Here is a 24382-nt window from a genome sequence, read left to right on the forward strand (position 1 = left end):
GATGCTGTGATTACTAAAACTCACCATGGGTTTCTCAGAATGCTGGAGAGGCTGCACCTTCATAGGCACATACCTCCACATGTGGTGGGAATGCCCCAAAACACATAATAGACGTAACTCCAGAACTAACCTCATTAAATATCTTCCAGAACAACAATGTACACACACATGACAAGGAACTCATAAGTTGCTTACTCTTCAGCAGCAAGAAACACTAGACACTGAAAAGACCTATCAGGAGTGAATATAGACCACTGGTACCAAAATGTATGGGAAACTGCCTACTAGAAAAGGTAACTAACAAATTTAAATTAGCACAGGGACAAGCAAAAAGGATGCCTTCACCCTGGTGTGGTTCCCCTTAATCACATACCCAGCACAACAGGACAATGACATATCTCCCCCCCAAACCCCCCCCCACACACACATACAAATCAATATGGCTAACCTGACCCAACACCCCCCCCCACTTTAAATATTTTTTTCAACTCATTATGTATCATTTCCCAATATTCCTCAGCTACTCTACAGGTCCACCACATATGATAAAAGGTTGGATTGGGCCCCAATCCCACTGAAATATGGGCAAAAGTGTTTGAGATTGAGGTGGGTGAGAATCTTAGAAAGAAGCACAGATGTAGAGCCAGCTCTCTGTGAAATGCTCTGTAGCAACAGAAACTAGCCAGAGAGCATTGCTGAATCCTGGAACAGTTAAAAGTTTAGCTTTTCTATTTTATGTGCTTTTTCATTGCACGAATCAGGAAAGGCAAAGTTTGGCCAGAAGAAACAGGCCCCGGAGCAGCCCCGGAGCAGCCCCCTTCTTCACCCCTCTCATAGCGAAAGGCCACCTCCATCAAAGGACTGCAAGCAAAACTCATTTGGCAACTATTAAGAACCACAAAGTTCTTGGTATGAGCTTTCGTGTGCATGCACACTTCTTCAGATACAGTGTGTATCTGAAGAAGTGTGCATGCACACGAAAGCTCATACCAAGAACTAACTTAGTTGGTCTTTAAGGTGCTACTGGAAGGATTTTTTTTTGTTTTGACTATGGCAGACCAACACAGCTACCTATCTGTAACACAAAGTTCTTGACGATGAAAAATATCCCTGCATTCTTGGCTTCTCTGTGGTGGGTATCAAAAGATGTGAGCACCACCAGGGAGCCTGTTCTGAGATACTTTGTAGCTAGCTAGAACGGTTGCTTTGAGGGTGCCAAAAGAAAGTCATATAGTAATAATAAAAATAAAAATAATTTATTAACAACAACAATTACAATATGTAAGAAAAACAAAACCTTGAGAAATGAAATTGCCTGCATCCTTCGATTAGCAGTCAACTCCAGAGAGCCTTCTAGAAGCCACACGTCTTTGCTCAAAGCTTCACAGAACTGCTTGACCCTGGGGCTTCCCAGAGCTGCTTGCAGAGTGGAGAATGGAACTCTTATTGTGCTCAGAAACACCCATATTCAGCCCATGGCTTGTTACTTACTGCTGAATATAATGTGGGCCCAGTGGACAGCCCTCGCACATATGAGGCTGGAGCGTCTCAGAAAGAGCAGGCAGGCAGGGGGAGGGGACGCTGAGCGCATAGCACTGCACACATCGGAAGCTCCAACGCGGTCACCGTGAGCAGAGATGCTTCTGTTTTTTAAGATATATCAGAATTTGGACTTAAGAAACAGGCATGTTCTGGAAGAAGGAGACAAGTTACCCTGCTAAATGAATCGGCCACTGAGTGCCAAGGTCTCTATCTGGAGAAGATTTTTGCGTGGCGAGTTCCCGCCCCCCGCCAGGATAAATAAAGACACGAGACACCAAATTTAAAGTTAATTGGGCGAATTAGGCCACAACTTTATTGAATTCAGGAATGAGAGGCATTGGCTTAGGCATTGGTCCTAACGACTATCCGGCTCCAGCCCATTTGCTGGAGACACGGGGAAGGGTTAACCTTAAATCGGGGGAGTCTCCTGCCAAGGCACGTCGACTAGGAGCTCCCCCGGGTCACCGCTCTGGGGCGTGCCTTTGGCCCACACCTCCATAGGCTTCGGACAGGGCCACGCCCCCCGGGGTCCTTTAACGGACCACCCTTCGCTCGCTGGGGGGAGGTGATGGCGTTCCCCCCCCACACACATCCTCTTAACCCCTTCTTACCAATGCCTACCGCCACACGAGCAATCGCTCGCCGCCAATGCTCTCATGCCTGAAACCAATCCCTTATCCCCTTTGCCATATCCATCAGCCAAATATCATTTCCCGCATCCGAAAGATGCACGCCGTCAAACCGGAAGAGGGCCTCACACATATGCCCTGGTGGTCAATGACACTCCCACCCAGGGCTGCCACTCTACGCACCACCGCCCCATTTATGGCTGGCTGAATGGCTGGCTGGGGGGGGGGCTGGCCCGGCCGGGATTCCCCTGCTCTCGCGGGGGCTGGGACCAGCCCCCGCTCATGTGGGGTGGGCGTGAAGCCCGCAACCCCACCTCCTGGGCAGGCCGGAAGTGGCTTTGTCGTAATTGGATTGGTATGTGGTAGAGAGAAGCCTTTGTTTTCTCTTTATATATTCACTATGCTGTTTTATGATTTGGCAGCTCTTCACCCAAGAAAAAATTAGGTGCTAATGGATTGTAACTATTAATGGATTGCAATTATTAATGGACTGCAAGAGGGAATCAGCAAGAACTTTATAATGCTTATGGATTAACTGAAACAATGGAATTGTGTGGAAAATATTGGGATGTTCTGTGGCAATACCCTCTTACGGAGAACTCGTAACTTTGATTTACTGTATTATGGTGTTGGCGAGATATCAGCTTGTTATCGGATGGGAAAGTATTCAAAGAAAACTCTGGAAGTCTGCCCGGAGTAATGGCCATTCGCCAGACGTCAGACCACTTTCGGTTTTGAGAAAAGCAAGATGGCGAAAGGTCACTACGCAGTAAAATTGAGTCCTTGGAGTGGGGGGCGGGGAGGAATGCCGAAAATGATTGATTGCAACAAGAAAGGAAAGTCAAACATTAAAAAAAAAACATTCCACACAGAAAGTTACTCCTCTTGCAAATTAAAGGATATGGAACAATTTAAAACGAACGAAAGTCAACACATCAGTGGCTGTTAAAATAAAGGATCAACATTGGAACTGTATTATTTGGATTAAATAAGCAGATTAGAGCAGGAATTGGAGCAGTCCTAAAAAACTAAAATCAGAACATGGGAAGTCAACCAAAATGTTTAATTTGGAATCTGACAATTGGCTTCTTTAATTGAATTATGATTTGGTATTGTATGAATGTGGTCTATATTGGATTGTTATTAATGAAAACTAATAAAAATTATTATACAAAAAGGAAAAAAGGAAGAGGAGGCAGGCAGCTTGGCTTGGTGGGAGCTGCACCGATAAAGCACCCTGCCTGCCCACCTGCTCTAAGACCACAGAAAGGATGATGAGGAAGTAGGGCCAGAGGGCTACCTTCCCAGACAGCTTGTTTGCCTTAGAAATTGTTTATTTTGCAAGGGTATCTGAAATTCTGCCACATTGTCAGCTCTAGATTTCGATGGGCCTTTCAGAATACACCCTCCCTCTGTGAATCTACCTCCTCACTGTACGGGGAGCTCCTGCTGGGGTCTGGCCCCCTGGGAGATGCCCACTTATGCCAAGCCTTGGGGCATCCTGTTCCCACTGGTGATTGATTTACACCCTGTGAACCTGCCACCAGCTCTAGTATGGAGGGTTAAAGAATACCGATGATGTTTGATCTTCTCCCTGTCGCTCTCTTCAAATGACTGTTGCTTGTTATTTCACAACAGATTTTAATGTAAACAGACAAGCTCCTGATTACTAATGAGAATGACTTTGGGGGGGGGGGGAGCTCAGCGGAAAGAAGTGGCTTTAAATTAAAAGAACGGTGAACTGATTCAGACAATGAAGAAGCTGCAGGGAGCCCTGAAGTCAACGGGACAGCGTAGTTCTGGAATTCTGATCCTAGCAACATAGCATCCAAAGCAATAGCTTAGAATGGAGGAGGGCAGTTCTCTGTCAATTGCAACCTTCACAGCTGTTCTGTAGGGAATAAGGAAGACCTTTTCCTGAGCCACTGTTTGTAAAACAGCACAGGGTGTACATACCAAAAGGGGAAAAAAATCAGCATTCATTCTACAGAATCAGGTACCATCTGTATATATTTTCAGCTGTGCTGCTAGCTTTTACTAACATCCCCACAAGCCTATAAACTGCCAGAACAAGACCACCAGGTTAAAACCTACAGGTAGCCATATTCAGCAGATCACAGGACCCCTTGCAGGATGGGGCAGCCTGCCCTAGAGCTGGCTCTGAGGCTGTTGGATTCTGGAGCTGGTGATGAGGCCAGCTACTGATTGAGCCCTTCTCCACTTGGAAATATGAGACATAAAGAGGGGCTATTCTTAATACTTAACTGACTGACCAACTGCATTGCAGATAACTCAGTTCTTCCCTCCCTCAACATAATGCCTGTCCGCCCCCGCCCCCAATCCTGGCTACGCCCTTGTTATCCCAGGGAGGAGAGTCCTCTCATGTCAAATAGCAGCTTTACGAAGGTGTGGGTGATATTCTCTGGGACTCAAGTAGAGGAGGAATCAGTTGAAAACCCACCGCATGTGCCATTATCTCAATCTCCTCCTTCTTATATATATATATATTTTAAAAGATACAAGTGATGTGAAACCATGTGCTAAACGACAGAGAAGACTGGTTACATTATGCAGCAGGAGCTGTTGGTCACAAAATGGAAGGCCACACTTCTGTTGTGTCACCTGTGCAGATGGAGAGCTAAAGGAGTCAGACATTCCTGTGTGCTTTGACAGGCTTCTATGTCAAAAGTGAGAATCGGATCCATGTGCTATAAGGAGAAACTGCTCCTTTTCTCTTATGGGGTATCCAAGAGCCCGTTATAGAGTCTTTAAGTGGGTTCCCTACTGATAGGAGAAAATAACAGGGGCCAACCAGAGTACAGTATATGGAGAAGCATAGGCGCCGACTCCATGGGGCCTGAGGGGGCCCGAGCCCCCTCAAAAATTCGTTTGGGGGGGGCTCTGCCCCCCCAATAATTTAAGAAAATTATTACCGTATTTTTCCCTCAAAAAGAGGAAGCGGCTGCTTTCCTGCATTCTGCCTCAGGGTCTTACTGCCCACCCTCCTCTGTTTCCTTGCTGTGTTTGCTCAAACGGAACAAAGAGCAGGGAAAGCCCCTCCCCTCCAGGCAAGGAGAGGGGAAAGCAGAGTGCTGCTGAAAACATGCAGGAGGGAGAGAGAGAGAGAGAGAGAGAGAGAGCGAGCTGGCTGGCTTGGGTGGGTAGGTGAGGGAAAACTTTTGCCCTCCTTTCCTCCCTCCCGTTATACCCCTCCCCTGCATTCTTAGCCAGCTGCTTCTCTGCACACCCCTCTCGTGCTCCTTGTCCGTTCTGTGTTTTTCCTTCCCTCCCCACTTAAAATGTGGTTTAAAAGCATGGATCCACATGGATCCTCAGGATCTTTGCATTGGGTCACCCCAAATTCACCAACAGATCACATAGCATGTCCATGGCTACAGCCTGCCCCCCAAAAATCACACACCCACTGTTGCCTGGGGCTGCAGTGCTGCAAAAATGTGGTTTAAAAGCATGGATCCACATGGATCCTCAGGATCTTTGCATTGGGTCACCCCAAATTCACCATCAGATCACATAGCATGTCCATGACTACAGCCTGCCCCCCAAAAATCACACACCCACTGTTGCCTGGGGCTGCAATGGTGCAAAAACGTGGTAACAAAGCATGGATCCACAGGGATTCTCAGGATTTTTGCATTGGGTCACCCCAAATTCACCATCAGATCACATGTCTGTGGCCACAGCATGAAGCACAAAAATGATACATCATTAATATTCACCGCCCATGGCGGCAGCCAATCGGCTGCCGCAAAGGGCGGGCCCTCACAGGTTCACTTAAGGTCGGGGCAGCCCGGGGCTCGCCCCTTTCGTTCCCCCAGCAGCAGCGGTTTGGAGGTCTTGGGCCCCCCCAATATTTTTTATAAGTCGGTATGGGCCCCCCCAATATTTTTTATAAGTCGGCGCCCCTGTGGAGAAGCAAAGTGGCTAGTAAGCCTGATCTTTATTATCTGTTGCAACAGGGTCCCTACTCCCCACACGCAGGAGGGCGGACTGAACCCAGAACAATGGTGCGCAAGCCCTTATACAGTGGTACCTCAGGATGCAAATGGGATCCGTTCACATCCTGAATGGAACGTAAGACGCAACGGTGCGTCTGCGCGTATGCGGGTTGCGTTTTGATGCTTCCGCACATGTGTGTGATGTCATTTTGAACGTCTGCGCATGCGTGAGCGGTGAAACACACTCTGTTACCTCCGGGTTGCCGCGGAGTGCAACCCAAAAGCGCTCAACCTAAAGCACATTCAACCCAAGGTATGACTGTATAGACTTTTGAAACTGCCCACCCTGTAGCCCAAAACCACCCCCTAAAAAAACCTTCATACATGCATCACAGAAGGAGGCGATCTACAGCAGAGGAGGCAGTCTGCAGCAGAAATCTTGTTTGCCAGGATACCTGATAATGGTCACTGGTTGTATTACCTGGGCAGTCTGGCCATTCTTTTGTGATGGTTAATACTTTTAGTTCCTGAATCCAGGTCACAGGCTCACCCTATTCATACACAAATATGCCCTTAAGGCAGGTAAGGAAAATACAATGGGGAGGTCAATTTGGGAGAGCCAAAATGGCTTTGGGATTGCTCTCTTGTACTATTTCAGACACGTGGTTTATATACTCATGTATGTGTGTTTGCCTTGTGCATTTATGAACATTTATTCTATATCTGAGACCTTAGAATTCTTATAACACATGACACAAAAAGCCAGTGCCAACACTGTGTGTGTGTGTGTGTTTGTGTGTGTGCATGTCCTCTTTTTCCAGCACATGTCCTCTTTTTCATGGGTATGTAAAATGAGAGTCATGATGGTGACCCATAGTTAAAAGCAGAAGTCAGCAAACGTGTCCTCTTTTTTGCTCTTCAAAATATTGCAACCCTAGACTGTGTGTGTGTGTGAGAGAGAGAGAGAGAGAGAAAGAGAGAAATTCCTTCTGGGACTTCCAGATCCTGTCAGCTTCTCTGCTTAACAACTGCAAAATTAATTCTGCTTTTGCTGTTTTCCCCTGGGAAAGCATTTATGATTGCACATTTCTCAAAGCAACAGGCAAATAGCTCCTCCGCTTTTTTTGTTTCTTCCAGCAGGTGGCTTGATAAATACCCACCTGGCTAAGCTGCTCCCCAAAGTTGCTTTGATTTCTGGCCTTCAGTCGGGAGTCTCCCTTTCCTGGCAGAGTCTTTGGACTCCCCCTTACATCACTACAGAAGCCATGATGAAAGTCTGAAATCTCAATCAAAGGCTTAAGGAAATAATAATCCACTGTTGCCCTAATTCCTCCTGGCAAACATCTCAGTCTGACAAGAACTGGCATTAAACTTTTACTTATTTTTCTGGCCTAAAATGCTTTTCCTAATTAGGGGAGCGGGAGTGGGTTTCTTCATCCTTAACTCCTTGGCCTCCCCACTAGGCAGGGATGGGAAATGCACCTTCCTGCAATCAGAACTCCTTATGACAACTTCGCCTTTGAATTTCTTTTTGCACAGCGCTGGGCGAAGCACTTTCTCGCCCACCAGGGTTGGAGGAGCCCCAACAGCAGAACAAAAGGATGGCCATGGGTTTCCCCTCTCAGTCCTTGACTGCCAACTGAATAAAATATTGGGGGGAGGGCAGGTAAGCCCCACCCTGCATAACTAATCACATGACACGGTGCACACACACCACTTGAATGGCAATGCCCATCAACTGATGGGGGAACCTGCCCCCCTCAAATATTTTATTGGTGGGACCGAATATCCCTCGGCCTCTGGGAGTTGGCTCCTATGGTTATTGACGTTCATACTGTGACAATTCATAACTATTGTTCTGTCGCTATGTGAGTCTGTGATAGGCTTTAGAGCAGCCTTCCCCAACCTGGTGCCCTCCAAGCTGATATTTGACTTCCCAGCTCCCATCAGTTCCAGGCAGCCAAAAGTCAGGGGTGAATGAGAAGTCCCAGAGACTCTGCTTCCAGGGTTAATCCCTATACATTTACTCCAAAGTAAATCTCATTCTGTTCAGTGGGAGTTTCTCCAAGGTATGTGTGACCAGGAGTGCAGCTTTAGTTTCCATTAGTTTCCATTAGATGGCTGGAGATTTATCAAGGGTTTCCGATGTTTTCTTTATTTCAAAGTGTCTAATCAGAGTTTACTGAAAAGGGGATCAGACTGAAAAACAGACATTGAGGTTTCCAGCAATCAACTCGGGGAGCAGTCACTTAAGGGACACCCCCCCACACACTTCCACACCCTCACACAAAAATACACACCGAGTCCAGAGCACTGTTTGTGTGATGAATCGGCAGTTCAAGTAACATCTTACTCAACCATTAAGAGTAACATTAAGTGTTTTGGGGCATTAGTAGGCAAAACCACTCACAATAGCACCACGCTTCTTAGAATAAACTATTTCAAAAACTTGGGCAGTGAATTACCACAGCTCCTATCACTAATTGACTTATCTGCTTGTTTGGTTCTTAAAAAAAAATGACACCCCACCTTTCCACTATAAAATGCCACTCAAGGTGGTTAGCAACATCCCCTCCCTAAAAGAAATCAAAATAAAACAATTTAAAACCCGAAATTGTGTGGCAGATAACTAAAATATCGGAGTACATAAAAAAGCACCCAGGCTAATAAAAAGCCTGCCTAAATAAAATTTAGGTAAACTTTCCAGTTTTTATACAAGGTGTTTGCTGTTTGCCAGAACATGTTGCTTTGAGTGGTGAAGAAGAGTCTTCATTAAAAAGCTTTGTTTCAAATGGTGCGTTCTAAATACCTGGGAGATTTAGAACATTTGCTTATACAGTATTTGTTCCTGCTCTCCCCATGGGGCTTCAGGTGACAACTCTACCATTTTATGATTCTATGACAGACTTTTCTGATTAGTAACTTTGGCCGTAGTTGCCAAGAGGCCACAGGAAGGTGAGGGGGAGCTAACAGACAAGATCTGCGGGTGGCGGCAGGATGAGGCCGAAGGGTGCAAAACTGGCTCCCAGCCCCAGCGTTCCCAGAGTGCTCCTCACTGGATCCCAGGAATCAACTGCATGCACTCTGAAAAGGCAACATGTTTCCTTAAGGCTGGCTGCTGCCTTGTTCACAGTGGCATAGCGTGGGTTGTCAGCACCCTGGGCAAGGCAAATAATTTGTGCCCCCTAACCTGTGGATTTGTGCCCCCTAACCCATGGATTTGCACCCCCTAACCCTAACCCCCAGATGTTGCGCCCAGTGCAGCCGGCCCCCCCTGCACCCCCCACGCTACGCCACTGCTTGTTCACGAGCAATTCACAAGAGCCCAAACCTGCTCTCTCACACCTGCTTCATCAAACTGTAGCATTTTCAGCACTGTGGAAAACAATAAGCTCTTATCCAGATCCACTGTGGCCTCGCAGCTAAAAATATTCTGTCTTTAAACCCTCCTTTTACTTGCTAGACAGAAACATTGGTTTTCTCACAAGATAACATTTGGGGTTTGGCAGACATACGCAAGCGAAAACAAGCCAGCTCTTGAAAAGTTCCCAGGGTATTTTTAGGAACAAAGAGGGGTGGTTACATTTACCCAGTTCCAACGTAGAAGTGCAGGCGGTTCTTTAAAGAAGGAAGAACAACACCTTGGCCCTGTTGCTGCCTCTCCTGGTGAGAAAGAATCGCCCCAGTGGCTGCTGGAATATTATTCTCTGAAGAGAAACCACCGAAAAATTCCTAAAAACCGCCATGGTTGACTCTCTGTGCATAGCAATTGGAATTAATTCCAGTTCAACTCAATGGGCTGGATTCCCCAGAAATGGGATTATTAGACTGATGTGGGCATAGCTCCAACGCAGCCTCCATCTCCCAGGTTGCCACATTATGCTCCAAACTGGAAGTGAAAGAAACAATGCTGAAATCGCAGACAGCAGGCTTTCTTCCAACAGCTGTTTTGCTGTTGCAAGAAAGAGATGTCAGAGATGGGCTGGCTTCAGTCTTGCTGGGGTGACTTAATCTACCAGGCCAAGAAACTTCACATACTGCAGGGTTTTGCATACACAAAACTGCAAAATCAGACAACATGGAAACTAAAGTTTTTGGATCTTAATCTCTTCATAAGCACAAGTGAAAACAGGATTTTATTTTATTTTTAATTGCCCCATATTAAACAGGGGTTACACAGTGGATGATGGTCCACTAAGGCAACAGGCGCACAGCCCTCTCACATAACATGTTACACATTTTTAAAATAAATTCTCCCCAACCCAAAAAAATCAACATCACACATTCTTTCATGTTCAAAACACATTTTATACTTCTACTTGAATTCAGAGAAGCTCTGCAAGCATTTCTGTCAATGTGGTCTCTGTAACACTTAAACTATCCTAATCCTAAATTATAGATATGGCAAATAATAATAATAATAATAATAATAATAATAATAATAATAATAATAATAATAATAATTTATTTATTTATTTATACCCCGCCCATCTGGCTGAGTTTCCCCAGCCACTCTGGGCGGCCTCAAGTGTTAAAAACAATACAGCATTAAATGTTAAAAACTTCCCTAAACAGGGCTGCCTTCAGATGTCTTTTAAAGAGAAGAATATACCCTCCCATATGTCTCTGGGCAGTTATCGTGATGATAAAAAGACCGTAAAACCCTCCAGGTAACTTAAAATGCTTTTACAAAAGTAGCATGGTGCAGATGATAGTTCAGATGAGAATTCAGTGCGCACAGCCTGGGTGTGCAGCACAGGAACATGGGCTGCATCCTGCCTACACACCCTGCCCAAGCAAGCTTGTCGTAGCAAACGGCCATACATTGGATTTGCCAAGGACACCTGCATAAAGTCTGCTGTTTGTAGGCCTGAATATCCTTGGTTGTGTCTCAGATTCTTTTTTTCTTTGATTTTTAGGTTAGGCTTCTTTCATGATTTCAAACCTGGCTTCCCTCCCCAGTTGAAAACTGGGTCATGACTATTACCTCTCTTCTAAGGAGCTCATGGTCTCCTTTCCCCCTTGTTATTATCCTGTGTCTGAGAGACAGTGAGTAGCCCAAGGGCAACCAATAAGCTTCTTGGCTGATTGTAACCCTGGTCTCCCAGGTCCTTCTCCACTTAATAACTTGCCACCTTATTCCACATCCTGGGGGAAAAGACAGAAAAGGGAATAAGTTGGGGAAAGGGAATAATCTTTTCCCACATGTCTGGATATTTAGGATCCCTCCTAAGAGTCCTGTGTGCCACTTTTAACACTAACCAATTCAGGCTGCAATCCTGTACATATCTATTAGGGAGCAATTCCCATGGAATTCTGTGGGGCTTACATCTGATTAAAGTACAGATCATTTGGCTTGCGTTCACACTGGAAATGGTGGCAGCAGGGACCCCCAAACGGCGGTGTTTTAACTGTCCATTGGAAGAGGGTAGGGAGAAAACAGAAGCAGGGGGGGGGCACACAATTTTTATCCCAGCACAGAAACAACTCTGATAGCCCTTCTGAACCAAAGTAAGTCACTTTTAAATTTAGCTGGGTGCTAGCTATTTGCAAAATTGTATTTGTTAAATGCCCACAGTAGCTTTCCAAAGGAGGAGGAGGAGAAAACCAAACTTGGCCACATGCCCGTGACCTCCTAGCAACCCCACTGGGTCTCGTGGGCACCAGCTGCCATTGCATTACATATGTAATTTTCCCGGGCTTTATGTTGGCGCTGATTAATGCATTGAATTTGGGAAAGGGATTAAAAATGGACTTTCCCACCAGATGGCAGTGTTGCATCACTTCACTGCTGTCCAACCCCTAAAACTGACCAAGTTTGAGGTCTGGCCATGCTAATTGCCATGAAGTCATCATAGAACAGGGGTCAGCAACCTTTTCCAGCCGTGGGCCGGTCCACCGTCCCTCAGACCATGTGAGGGGCTGGACTATATTTTGTGGGGGGAAATGAACGAATTCCTATGCCCCACAAATAACCCAGAGATGCATTTTAAATAAAAGCACACATTCTACTTATGTCAAAACACGCTGATTCCTGGACTGCCCGCAGGCCGGATTGAGAAGGCGATTGGGCCAGATCCGGCCCCCAGGCCTTAGGCTGCCTACCCCTGTCATAGAATCATAGAATTGTAGAGTTGGAAGGGACGACGAGGGTCATTATTCTAGTCCACCCCCCTGCTATGCAGTAATATTTTTGCCCAATGTGGGACTCAAATTCACCACTCTGAGATTAAGAATCTCATGCTCTTACTGACTGATCAGTATAGAAGCTTTTTGAAAGAGGCACATTTTCTCTTCAAGAGAGAAGGTCAGTTGGGAAGTTCTTTCTCAACTAACTGTAATTGTGTTGAAAGTCCCAGAGATACAGTGGTGCCTCGCAAGACGAAATTAATTCATTCTGCGAGTCTTTTCGTCTTGCGATGTTTTTCGTCTTGCGAAGCACGGTCCGTCGCAACTGCGCCTCTTCAAGCGGCTTTAGGAAAAAAGCGAACAAACTCACAAGACGTTTTCATCTTGCGAAGCAAGCCCATAGGGAAATTCGTCTTGCGAAGCGACGCAAAAACCGAAAAACCCTTTCGTCTTGCGTGTTTTTCGTTTTGCGAGGCATTCGTCTTGTGGGGCACCACTGTATCAGGAATTCGGCAAAGTGTTGTTTGCACATTTCACTGTGCAAAGCATTTAGCACTCTTTTCTCATCTCTCAGCTATGTTCGGGGTGCCAACTTGAATAAAATATTGGAGGGCCCAGGTAAGCCCCACCCCACATAACTGATCACATGGCACAGCACACAGCAGCACAGTAATACCCATAAACTTGGGGGTGGTCCCTTCAAATATTTTATTGGGGGGGATGAAGGGACCTCGGCCCCCAGGAACTGGCCCTTATGGCTGTGTTAGCCTGCTCCAGGAAACAGAACATCACCACATAGAGATCTAATGATGTACAGTACATATTTTGCCTGTGACTTAGCAGCATCAGTAAACATGTTGGTCTCTGAGCTGCCACAAGACTCTTGGTTGTTTCCATCCGTCCTTATTACCTAGGCCAGCCTGCACTAACCTACTGCACCCCATAAGCTTTGGACTCTCGACCGTTGTGCTAACCGGGGGTGATTGGAGTTGATAGCCAAAATATCTGGAGGGCACCAGGTTGACAAAGGATGGCCTAGACTCTTCTGTTACTACTGCCTGTCAAGTCAAGGATAAAGAATCGATATAAATATAAGAATATAAGGATAAAGAATCGATATAAATAAGTGTGCATGCTATATATGACAAGATAACAGTCTGCTATTAAGAAGAAATCAATGCTTATTTTGAAAGGGTGGCTGAAACAGGCTAACAATTTGGCCATCTGCTGCAAAACATTTAAATTGCAGCTTTCTATTGCCATTCCTATTTTGACTCAGCTCTGTGAACCCACTGGGGCAGAACACAGCAAAAGATACTTCAGAGCTCTTGTGAAAGCCACATATTTGCAAAAAAACCCACAAAAAAACTCCTGTAAACAGTGTTTGCAACAGGCACCACCTTTCCAGTAAAGGAGCATTTATCTATGTGATAATGGAAGAAATACTCATTTTGTATTATTACTCAGGTAATCCACTCATTTAGCAAAACAAACAAATATATGTGGTGATTACAATAGTAATAGCTGTTCCACAGGAAGGGCAGAGCCATGAACTTCTGGGAAGCTTCTGGGGCAGTTTCAATAGGAAGACAGTGAATGGGGGGGAGAGAGGAACTATCAGAGGCATTGATAGGGCAGACTGGAACAAGGTTGATCCCCCAGTTCCTCTACTTTTCAAAGGGTAGACTGGCACAAAGGCCTTGACCAGGGGGTTGGGCAACCAACTCCACCTGCTATGGGGGCCACACTGTGCCCTTCTGATTCTGAAACAGCGGTTCTTTCTCTTCCCCAAGTTGCATGGAGATAATTTGCTTTTGAAACTGAGCATAGATTCAAGAGAACTTTGTGGTCTTTGGAACACCATGTTGGGTTTGGAAAGTGTGATTCGGAGGATGTCTGCCTCAGCCCTTTGAACATCTTGCCCAACTGGAAGACTGTCTTCTGAATGAGAAACTCTGCCATTTGGGAAGCAATTAAACCATTTCCGTTACAAGGTTAATTACAGGCTCAGGGGATAATAATAGCTTATTTTCTTTCCTAACTCTACAGCTGAACATGACTCAAGGAACCAGACCAAAAGGTGTGGCTCAAATTCCATTTCACTGGGTGGCCCCAACTTGGCCAAGGATGTATGTGTCTTAGCAGGGCTGTCCCATGCATGGCAAATCACACTCCCCACTTGCCTTTATAAGCCTTTATAAGCCTCTCTCTCTCTCTCTCTCTCTCACACACACACACCTGTGTGTCTCAGCCTCAGTTGCTCACCTGGGAAACTACATCACTATGCAATTATACCAACTTTGGTCATTAGGTGGACTGAGGTGGAAAGGGATACCCAATAAATTTTTTAGGATGACTGCAATGAGCGTTAACCATACTACTTGTTGTTTATATGACTTTTTATGTTTCAAGCGCTACAGTTGTATGGCCTTGGTATTCAGCTCTGTAAGACACGCCAGGATTGTTGTTGGGGTGGTGGTGCTGAAACTGAGTAGTGGTAGCTTTCCTAAGATGACCATTGACCCAATGCTCCATTTGGAGGATGCTTGTATTTACCAAAAATCTCCTCCTGAATGAGTTCCCTTGGCATTTGAAAATTTCTGCTCCAAATTTCATTGTGTGTGGATGCTGGACGGACCTCCTCTGGGCTCAGGGGCTTGTCTGTTCCAGGCAGTCCATATGCTCTGGAACCTCCACCTATGGGGAATCTGGGCTGCCTCTTTCTTGTGTTCTTAAAGTCTTTGGAAATTGCTGATTAAGATCTTTAACCAGCTCCAGCCTGCTGGGTTGTTGTTTTTGATCGCACTGCTGCTTCACTGCTCAGTAGCTTGGTTTTAATGTTTGGTATCATTTTGTTGAAGGTTTTGTTAGCTGCCTGTTCCAGTGTGTGAGCAGCTGTGGAATTTGATGAGCAGTGGTAGCAGAGCTTTTTTCCTGAAAGTACTCTAGGGTACGCAGCACCAGCACTGCGTGGTACGTGAATATTTTTTTTTAATTAAAATGTAAAATAACCCCATCTCACATGATTACATGTTAGGGTGAAAACCACATCCTTCCGTGCTGTATATATCCCACTGCACAGTCGACTTGCCTGGTCTCTGTGTGTTTCTGTGGCAGACTTGCACAGACTGCACCATGGGTAGGCAAACTAAGGCCAGGGGGCCGGATCCGGCCCAATTGCCACCTCAGTCCGGCCCGCGGATGGTCTGTGAATCAGCGTGTTTTTACATGAGTGGAATGTGTCCTTTTATTTAAAATGCATCTCTGGGTTATTTGTGGGGCATAGGAATTCGTTCAATTCCCACCACCACCCCAAAAATAGCCCTGCCTCCCACAAGTTCTGAGGGACAGTGAACTGGCCTCCTGCTGAAAAAGTTTGCTGACCCCTGGACTACACCAAACCTACAGCTCCCCACTCCTCCATTTCTGCCACCTGAGGCAGGCAGCCAAGGCAGGAGGACAGCTAAGCCCTCCTGGCAGCTCCATTTGGCGCTTGCCACCTTGCGATGACCAGTCAGGGTGGCACATTGGGAGGCAGAGAGATGCAGCCAAGATGGGCGCCCTCCACCTACAAGCTCCAACTTGCCCCTTTGCATCTCCCCTTCGTTTCAGACAGGCGTCTGCAGGAAACCTTCGCAGTGGGTCATGTCCCACCTTGATGCAGGGCAGGCGTGTTGCCGTTTTGGATTTTCCACACTCCTGGACTGAAGGTTTGTTCTCAGCGGGATCACAGAGTGCCCATTTTGTGTAAGCTTGCTTCCAGCCAACAACTGAATTTTATAAATTAGGACCCTGGGGTTCTCTCTGATTTTCTGTGGGATGCAGAAGCAAACCTTACACACAATTTAATCCAAGTAATTTAGGAAATTAAAATTTTGGGAAGGAGGCTGAATGGGGAAGGAGACCGTCATTGGAACCCCCCCTCCCCACAATGTTGAGAGGGAGCAATTTCATTTCCTCTTGGATCTTGCCAGGTTAGTGGTTGCATTCATGCCACCTTGAGATTTGTTTGATTATTGTTCTCATTTGACACCATCTATAACTTATTTTTGGTCCGTCTTACTGATATTTGGGTAGAATAATAAACTGTTTCATGGCGGTGATGTCCCTGTGCATCTGATTAAGAATGAACACAAATGGCCTTGCAAAATGCAGGCTATAAGAACCAGAAGACAAGCTTTATTTCAGGCACCCAACAGACCCCTCCAGATCAGGAAAGCTGCATTTTGTGGAGTGGTGGTGATGTCAGGAGCAGAGGCGGGGGGGGGGGAGCAGAATCCTTTATTTGCCCACTATTTCCTTGCTGGGACGCAGGTGGTGCTGTGGCTTAAACCACAGAGCCTAGGACTTGCCGATCAGAAGGTCAGTGGTTCGAATCCCCGCCGCAGGGTGAGCTCCTGTTGCTCTGTCCTTGCTCCTGTCAACCTAGCAGTTTGAAAGCACGTCAAAGTGCAAGTAGATAAATAGGTACCACTCCGGCGGGAAGGTAAACAGCGTTTCCGTGCGCTGCTCTGGTTTGCCAGAAGCGGCTTAGTCATGCTGGCCACATGACCAGGAAGCTGTACGCCGGCTCCCTCGGCCAATAAAGCGAGATGAGCGCCGCAACCCCAGAGTCGGCAACCACTGGACCTAATGGTCTGGGGTCCCTTTACCTTTTTATTTCCTTGCTGCAAATTGTTCCTGCTGGAATTGGCATTCTGATACACAGAGGTGTAAAATCCAAAATGGCAGGTCCCCAATTGACAGGAGACATGCCTGACCAGAAAGTGAGCTGCTCTGAGACCCAAGAGGAAGCACAAGGAGATCCATTCATTTATAATTACAGAATTTATATTTATATCCTCCAATTGGACATGGGCTGTAGCTCAGTGCTAGTGCATCTAATGTACGCATTTTAGTGTCTTCCAAAACAGCTCCCACACAGAACGCCTGAGGGTCTTGCAGCCCTGATGGGGCCAGCTCAGGTTCTTAGGCAAGGTCGCCCATCAGCATTTCCTTGGGTTTCGCCCCACCTCATTCATAGCCTTCATTGTTGTAAAGGCTTTTATTCTAATCCTCTTTTTACGCCTAAGGGGGACTCCTTGCCCTGCTTCCCTGGTTCTTATTGACTCTTGATTTGTTTCCTGAGGCTCACAGGACTTGCGTCTGTCACTCTCCAGCCAGGACACTCCTCTGCAATTGTGGGAACACCTTGGGCCACTTCCATATACGTATTCTAGGATCGCAGTGTTGGCTAGCCAGACAATCTGGAACCTCGTGGCTTTGTTTTAGCGAGAGGAGGCAGGGCCGCCTTCTGCGAGGGACAACCCCCCCCCCCTTTATAATCTAATTCAGTTAAAGCAGAAGGAATCTTTGCCAGTTCTCCCATCGCGGGAGGGAGGCAGATTATCCCCCCCCCTTTTCAGGTGGGCTGTTGATTGATTGGAAATATTGCTCCCTCGCCCCCTTTGAGGTTTCAAAGTCCATCAAAGGGCGGCTTACAGGCATCGGGCCATTAAAAACGGGGAGCGGAGGCTGGGCTAGGAGCCTGGGATTTTTATAGTACTAAACTCAGCCTCGCCCTTTGGGCATTGGGGAGGCTTCGCCTGCAGTCTCCAGATTCGGGCCCCCTAGAAGGAGCCGCCAAGCTCTTCGCTGCTCAACCCGCCCTAGACATAGGTTTCAAAAATCGAAGATTGGGAAGGGGACGAAGCTGGTAAGAGACCCGGGAAGAGACTTTCTTCCTCCACTTTGCTGGGGTTGGGCGAGCGCCATCTCCCCTCCAGAAGGCAGCGGGGTCCCGGGCGCCTCCTGCCTCCCCCGGCTGCCCGCTGGCTCCCTCGCGCAGTCCCGGCGGGCAGGCGGGCGCTCTGCCCATGCTCGCGGAGCCTCTTTCTCAGCTGCGCGGGGCTTCCTTCCCTGGATCTGGTTTCCTCGGAGGAGCGAGGCCGCGGCGCCCGCGAGCATGTGCAGAGGGCGGCGGAGAGCGCGGGCGGCCTTTCCCCTGCGCGACTCCGCCTCCGCCCGGGGTGGCTCCCCGTCTCGGGTCCCTCCCCCGATGGCCGGGAGGAGGCGGGCAGTCGCGCTCGGCCGTGCCTGGCTCGGAGGACCGGCCTCCCTCGACGGGGCGCTCGCGGGGAGGAAGGAGCGCGGCGCCGGCGCTGTCGCCGACTGGACGGCCGGCCGGGATCGCGCAGGGGGAATCGGCGCTCTGCACGTGCTCCGGGGCCGCTTTCTGAAGCACGGGCGACGCAGCCTCCGCGAAGGGCTCGGCGCCGTCGGAAGAGCCCTGCGCGGCCCCGAAGCTTGCGCGGCGCCCCTTGCAGCTGCAGCTTCCCGGGAGGAGGAGGAGGGTCTCTGGACCCCTGGAGGGGAGCTGCCCTGTCCAGGTGAGGGCGCGGGAATCCCGCATAGCCAGGGCAGAGCGGAGGGACCGATGCACCGGGAGGCTCTGCTGTCTTCCACAGTTCCCGTTCGTTTAAAGGGGAGTCTGCCCTCGGGGTTTCCATCTCTTTGAGTCCCGCTTGGATTTGCCACCTGCGGTACCAGCATCTTGGCCTAGGCCTGCCCTGCCCCCAGACTAGCGCTTCCCAGTATCTAGATACCACTCGCTTTCTTGCAGGATCATTCCCCAGCTGGCCTCTCCCCCTCCTCTCTTGCCTTGTCAGAATAAACGCCACTTTAGGATTTCACTGCCTACCAGCAAGATTGGCAGAATTACTACATGTTTAAAATTATGAGGCATGGCAGCTAACTAAATTAGGGTAGGTCAGCCTCCAGATGTTGCCGGACTTCAACTCCCACTTGCCCCAGCTAGCACAGCCAAAGGAGTCCAGCAACATCTGGTCGCTCCCCCTCCCCCAAGTTGGGGAAGGCTGGCGTGGATTGGTGCATAGTTGAGCTATGGTCCCTGCTTCCACGTGAGGCAGTGATGGGCCCCAGCTTGGATGACTTTCAAAGGGGTTTAGGCAGATTTGTTGAGGGCAAGGCTATCAGCAGCTGCTGACCCAGGCGGCTTTGTTGTGCCTCCTAGTAATGCCTGTTACCAGGATCCACAGGTGGGAAGAGTTGCTGTTGCCCTCGTGGCCTGTTTGGGTGCTTCCCACAAGCAGTGGCATAGCGTGGGGGGTGCAGGGGGGGCCGGCCGCAACATCTGGGGGTTAGGGTTGGGGGGCGCAAATCCACGGGTTAGGGGGCACAAATCCACGGGATAGGGGGTGTAAATTACTTGCCTTGCCCCGGGTGCTGACAGCCCACGCTACGCCACTGCCCACAAGCATCTGGTTGGCCACTGTGAGAGCAGGACGCTGCACTAGATGGCCTGATCCAGCAGGCTCTTCTCACATTCCTACTGTGCCCTGAGGGTCAGACTGTCTCCCAAAATCCTCAAGGATCAGGCCTTGTGGCAACGTTGCTTTCCTTCAGTGGTCCTCAAGTGCCTCCCAAGGAATGGATGCTGTTTGTTTGTTTGTTTTTAACAGTTTTTATTGATTTTTCATTTGATACATGAATGGATGCTGTTTGGACATCTCAGCATTGGGCAAAGGCATCTCTGTGAGTGGGGAATCATGTGCTTGCGCCCATTAGGCTGTTCTGCTTCTCTGCAATGTCTCCATAACAGCCCCTGGATTCATGCGCTTCTGGAACCCAGGAGCAGCAGGAGGCTGGTGGCACTGGAGGAGGAAAAGAAGGAGAGATGCTTAGGGTGGGTTAGGATCCTGTACTGTGCAAGAAGGGCTTCTCTCCTCCACACTCTTCAGTGAATTCACTGGACACAATAATCTTTCATTATTTGCCCTTCCCTTTATTTTTTCCTGCTTCTATCTTATTTTCTAGTCTTTGGAACCTCTGTAGTTTGTCCTTAGCAATCAGGATACTTCTTTCCTTGTGGTGGGTTCATCTGAGATCAGATACAGTGGTACCTCGGGTTAAGTACTTAATTCGTTTCGGAGGTCCGTACTTAACCTGAAGCACCACTTTAGCTAATGGGGCCTCCCACTGCTGCCGCGCTGTGGGAGCCCGATTTCTGTTCTCATCCTGAAGCAAAGTTCTTAACCTGAAGCACTATTTCTGGGTTAGCGGAGTCTGTAACCTGAAGCATGTGTAACCTGAAGCATATGTAACCTGAGGTACCACTGTAGTCCCTAGAAGTTATTTTCTGCAAATGCTACTACTGCACAATAAGTGTGGGTGGATGTGAAAACTTTGCAAAGAGGCTTAGGCATGACTCCCGCTGTGCAGGAGCGAAAGACCAGGCACTCATTAAGAATTCACTGTACAGTAAAATAGTATACTGCACCTCTCTACTGAGAAGTAAGTCTCCTTGTGTTTAATGGGGCAGTCTAAGCTTTGCTTTAGGGTTGGCAGTGAGGGGAACAGTTTTCATGCCTTTAACATAAATTCAGCTGGTTAAACCTTTTCTAGTAACAAAATACAGGTATGGGGAAAGCTCCACCATGACTCCACTGTCTAATTTTGTGTTATGCTTGGCTGCCCTATGGCAACCATGTTGTGTTATGTCATGCACCAATGACAGCCATTTTATGACTGGCGCCCACAAAACTTTTTCAAAATTTGAAATGTGCGCACTGGTCCAAAAATGTTGGTGAACCCTGATCTGCTTGGAGACATGTGGAGCAGCATCAGCTGCCACTTGGTTTGCTACAATCAGTGATATTTTCCCCAGTAGTCCCATTCTTATTTTCTATTTTTAAAAATTCTTTTTGGAGTCTCTCGCTCCCCTCAGACCATTGAAAGGTTTGTCCTCTATGTCTGCTCCTCTGGCCATTTGTAGAGCCAGGGATGATAAAACAGTGCGCTGGTTCTGGGGTGGTTGATGTGTCACTGAGTACTTCAATTTTTGCACAATGTCTGTTGATGTCATCTGGGATAAGCAGAGAGGTAGACAGTTTAATGATGGGCCACACATCTGTAGCTGGTAGGGAAGGTAAAATTAAGTTTCTTAAAGAACTTTGGGAGCTCTCAGTCACTATTTTGGGGTGGGATTCAATCGAATATTGCCAAATACAGGCACTATTAAATTTTGAGTTATTGCACAACACGCTCTATTCTCTCCCAAATCAGACTTTTTACAATAAGGATAGCGATGCACTTGAAAGCTTGGGATAACATTTTATTGGCATGACATTGTCGAACTTCCTCTCAAACAAATCAGAATAAATATTCAATAAATAACCACAAACTTTGTGCAAAGAAGTTGTCTGGAAGCGACCTTCCTGTTAAGGGTGATGCTTAAGCGCTGTTCCAGGAGAGAAGGAGACGAGAGGGGTGAACATCCCATTCTTGATTGACAGCAGAGGGAGGGAGGCGAATAAAGAACCAAACAGGTTCAGGTCAGCAGCATGTTCACCATCCACACTGTTCAAGTTTTCACTATTGTTTTTCCACCGCTCTATTCCTGACTTTTCATGATGGGCTGCTAGAACCATCTGCCCACCCTCTTTCCTTGTTGCAGCATCAGCCTAGGACAGCAGGCTTAAAACTCCCTGTCCTTTTTCCTTGTCTGTTGTGGGACTGCTTCGTCCCTTGCTTTGGGGAAACTTCACTCATTTCATTCTGAGCAGTAGCTCTATCAGGAAAGGACCGCCATAGCTCAGCAGTGCAGAAGACCCCAGGTTAAATCCAGGTAGGGCTGGGGATGCTGTGCCTCTGGAACCCTGGAGAGCTGCTGCCATGACTGTGCTGCACGGACCAAGGCAAAAATATCTTAGGCTGACTCTTGAGCTGTAGACATCTTGGGCTGAATGCAATCTGTAGGATCTGTGTGTAATGTGGAGAGCATCCTTTCTGGTAACGTGAGTGTTGAGGAGGCCCTGCAACTCTGAATGTTCTTCCCAATTTTATTTGACGCAGTATTGAGCAGGACTCCTTGATGTTGGTGCCTTCCCATCTGCACAATCTCTTGGGTCTTTGATTGTACAACCCCTTACATGTCTACTCTGTCGGAAGTCTCCTTGGGGAGGAATTCCAGGGCAGGGCTGAAGCCACTGAAGGAGAGTATAACTGCCCTTCTCTTCCTAAGGCTTTGGAGGGCTGCTAAAGAGTTTGCTGGTGTTAGTCTCCAGCTGCTGACTTTAAGATTATATATTTTTATTGTTGCTTTGTTGAACTTGTTAATGGCTTACTGGCTTTGTGGTAAGTTTCAGTCTTGATTCTCATCTGTGCCATCCTCTTCAGCCAAACAGTGACATAAACATCTGAAAAATAAAAAATCATGTCCAGACTCCTGAGTGGAGATTGGCCAGGACATTTCTTTTGTGTGTGTCCTGTTTCCATTTTAAAGTTGCCTGTACTTCTGTGGGTTGTTCGCTTTTTAATTTAAATAATGTTACTACTGTCTTTTAAACCATTGCTCTTTGTGCTGATTGTCAGTTTAAATTTTTGGAGAATATGCCAAATGGTCCTATTTGAAGCAAGGGGTCTGAGGACAGAGTGAATTGTATGGTTTCCTCATGTTGATGTCTGTGCACTTGGGAGACAGAGTCCCCAGCCCTATTTTTGTCTTGCATCAACTGCAGAGGGATCTTCTGGTGTTTGCATACTGCTAGGCTAGAACTTGGAGGCGGCAAGGGGTTGGTTAAAAGTTGCGACTGGAGACTAAAATGTCTTGGGGCTGCGTGTGGAAAGAACAGGACTCCTGTCCGTTGTGCTGGCTCTGGCAGTAGACCTGGGACTGTTTTGGGTTGGGCACGCTGGGAAAAAGGAAGGAAACTTCATTTTCCTGATGAGATTTTGACACCACCATTAATGTCTCTTTTGTCTGAATAACTCATATTGGGTTGAGATGCATGTTATGCATGCAAATAAATGAATGAATGAATGAATGTGTAAGGCTAGGATTCAGGACATGTTTGTGTTTGCTTTTCCATTGTAACCAGAAGCATTCCTTGTTCAGCTGTGAGGCGATGATGAGTGCAGTGATCTCTAAGGCTACTTTGCGACACATAAAACAAGTCCTTGGTTCTTTCTGGATTTGCTGGTTTACCTGGAGGCTGTGCAGCTGGTCTGGGGAGGGGGTATTTCAGGTTTCGGGGTGAATGCAGCTCTCCCAGCACCCCCAACAGGCTCTCAGACACCTTCCTCAGGCCATGCCCCTCAACGGGACACGCTAGTCTCTAGCACTGCTTTGCACCTTCCTTAAGTCATTTTGCCTGGCTGAAATGTGTTCTTGATTTATGGTAATACCACTTGCTTGTCTGGACCCAGAGGAGAGAGAGAGTGTGCGTAGCAAAAACACACTTTTGCATGGCTGGAATGTGGCCTCTTGCAGGAAAGAAAGAGTTTTGTCCATTGCTATCTGGTCCTGCCAAATTGCCCTGATATGCAGCTGCCAGAAGGTTCCCCATAAAGCAATCCAGCTGGATAAAAGTTCCCCATTCCTGCTTCAGAAAAACAGGTTCTGGTATATTTTACTTTATTTCTTCTACTACATTACTATGCTTTTCTGCAAGGAGCTTACAGGTTCCCCACAACCACCCACAGCACCCATTATATCTTCACAACAACCCTGTATGGTAGGATAGGCTGAAAAACAGCAACTCCCCCAGGATCACCCACCCACAGAATTTCACAGGGTTGTGTGTCTTGAGCCCAGTGGGTCTCTCTGGCCTCGGCTCATCTTCCCTCTCCCTGATCGTAGAACAATGTAAGGTGGAAACTTTTGTCCACATTTGCTTGTGGAAAAGCAGATATAGCTATGTTGTTTCTCCTGGAGTTTGGATTTCTTTAATGTATGCTTGTTTGATAAGCAGCCTTTGAAAGAAACCTCACACGTGAGAAAGGGCTGCAGTTAAGCCACCTGATCTTGGAAAAGGCCTGACGTTTTTGGGTCTCAGGATGGAAATGTTGGCAGGGTTTGAACTGACCTGTCATTACCACAATGTTAGGGTAGCAGATGGAAAGGGAAGCATATCTTTCAGAACTCTTGTAAAAACATGCATAGGGCTTTGGGGAGCAAATCCTGTCCATCTTTTGTCTGAGGCTGTAGTATTAAGGAGAAAAGTCTCTCTCTCTCTCTGTGTGTGTGTGTTGACTTTGAGCAGCAAAAATTGAGACTTGCAAATAATGAAATTGCTGTGGGTTAGGCTGTCAAGAGCTGCTCCCCTGGCAAGCCCTCTGTTGCTGCTT

General features: G+C 47.4%; 1 protein-coding gene across 2 annotated transcripts in view; it reads left to right on the forward strand.

Annotated features, from left to right (window-relative positions):
- The first annotated feature begins 4031 nt into the window (after nt 1–4031).
- CGNL1 (cingulin like 1) overlaps nt 4032–24382 on the forward strand; it is a 91110-nt gene continuing 70759 nt past the window's right edge. Inside the window, exons 1-5 of one of the 2 annotated variants that reach the window (XM_081887606.1) lie at nt 4032–4167; nt 11047–11135; nt 13792–13905; nt 15118–15229; nt 15883–15966. The gene's annotated coding sequence lies outside the window, so the exon portion shown is untranslated. Of the gene's footprint in view, nt 4168–11046; nt 11136–13791; nt 13906–15117; nt 15230–15882; nt 15967–18471; nt 18625–24382 lie in introns of those variants that run through there. The other variant, XM_081887607.1, reaches the window with a different exon arrangement.

The sequence above is a fragment of the Podarcis melisellensis genome, assembly GCF_964234715.1.
Source record: "Podarcis melisellensis genome assembly, chromosome: 14".
Classification (NCBI taxonomy): domain Eukaryota; kingdom Metazoa; phylum Chordata; class Lepidosauria; order Squamata; family Lacertidae; genus Podarcis; species Podarcis melisellensis.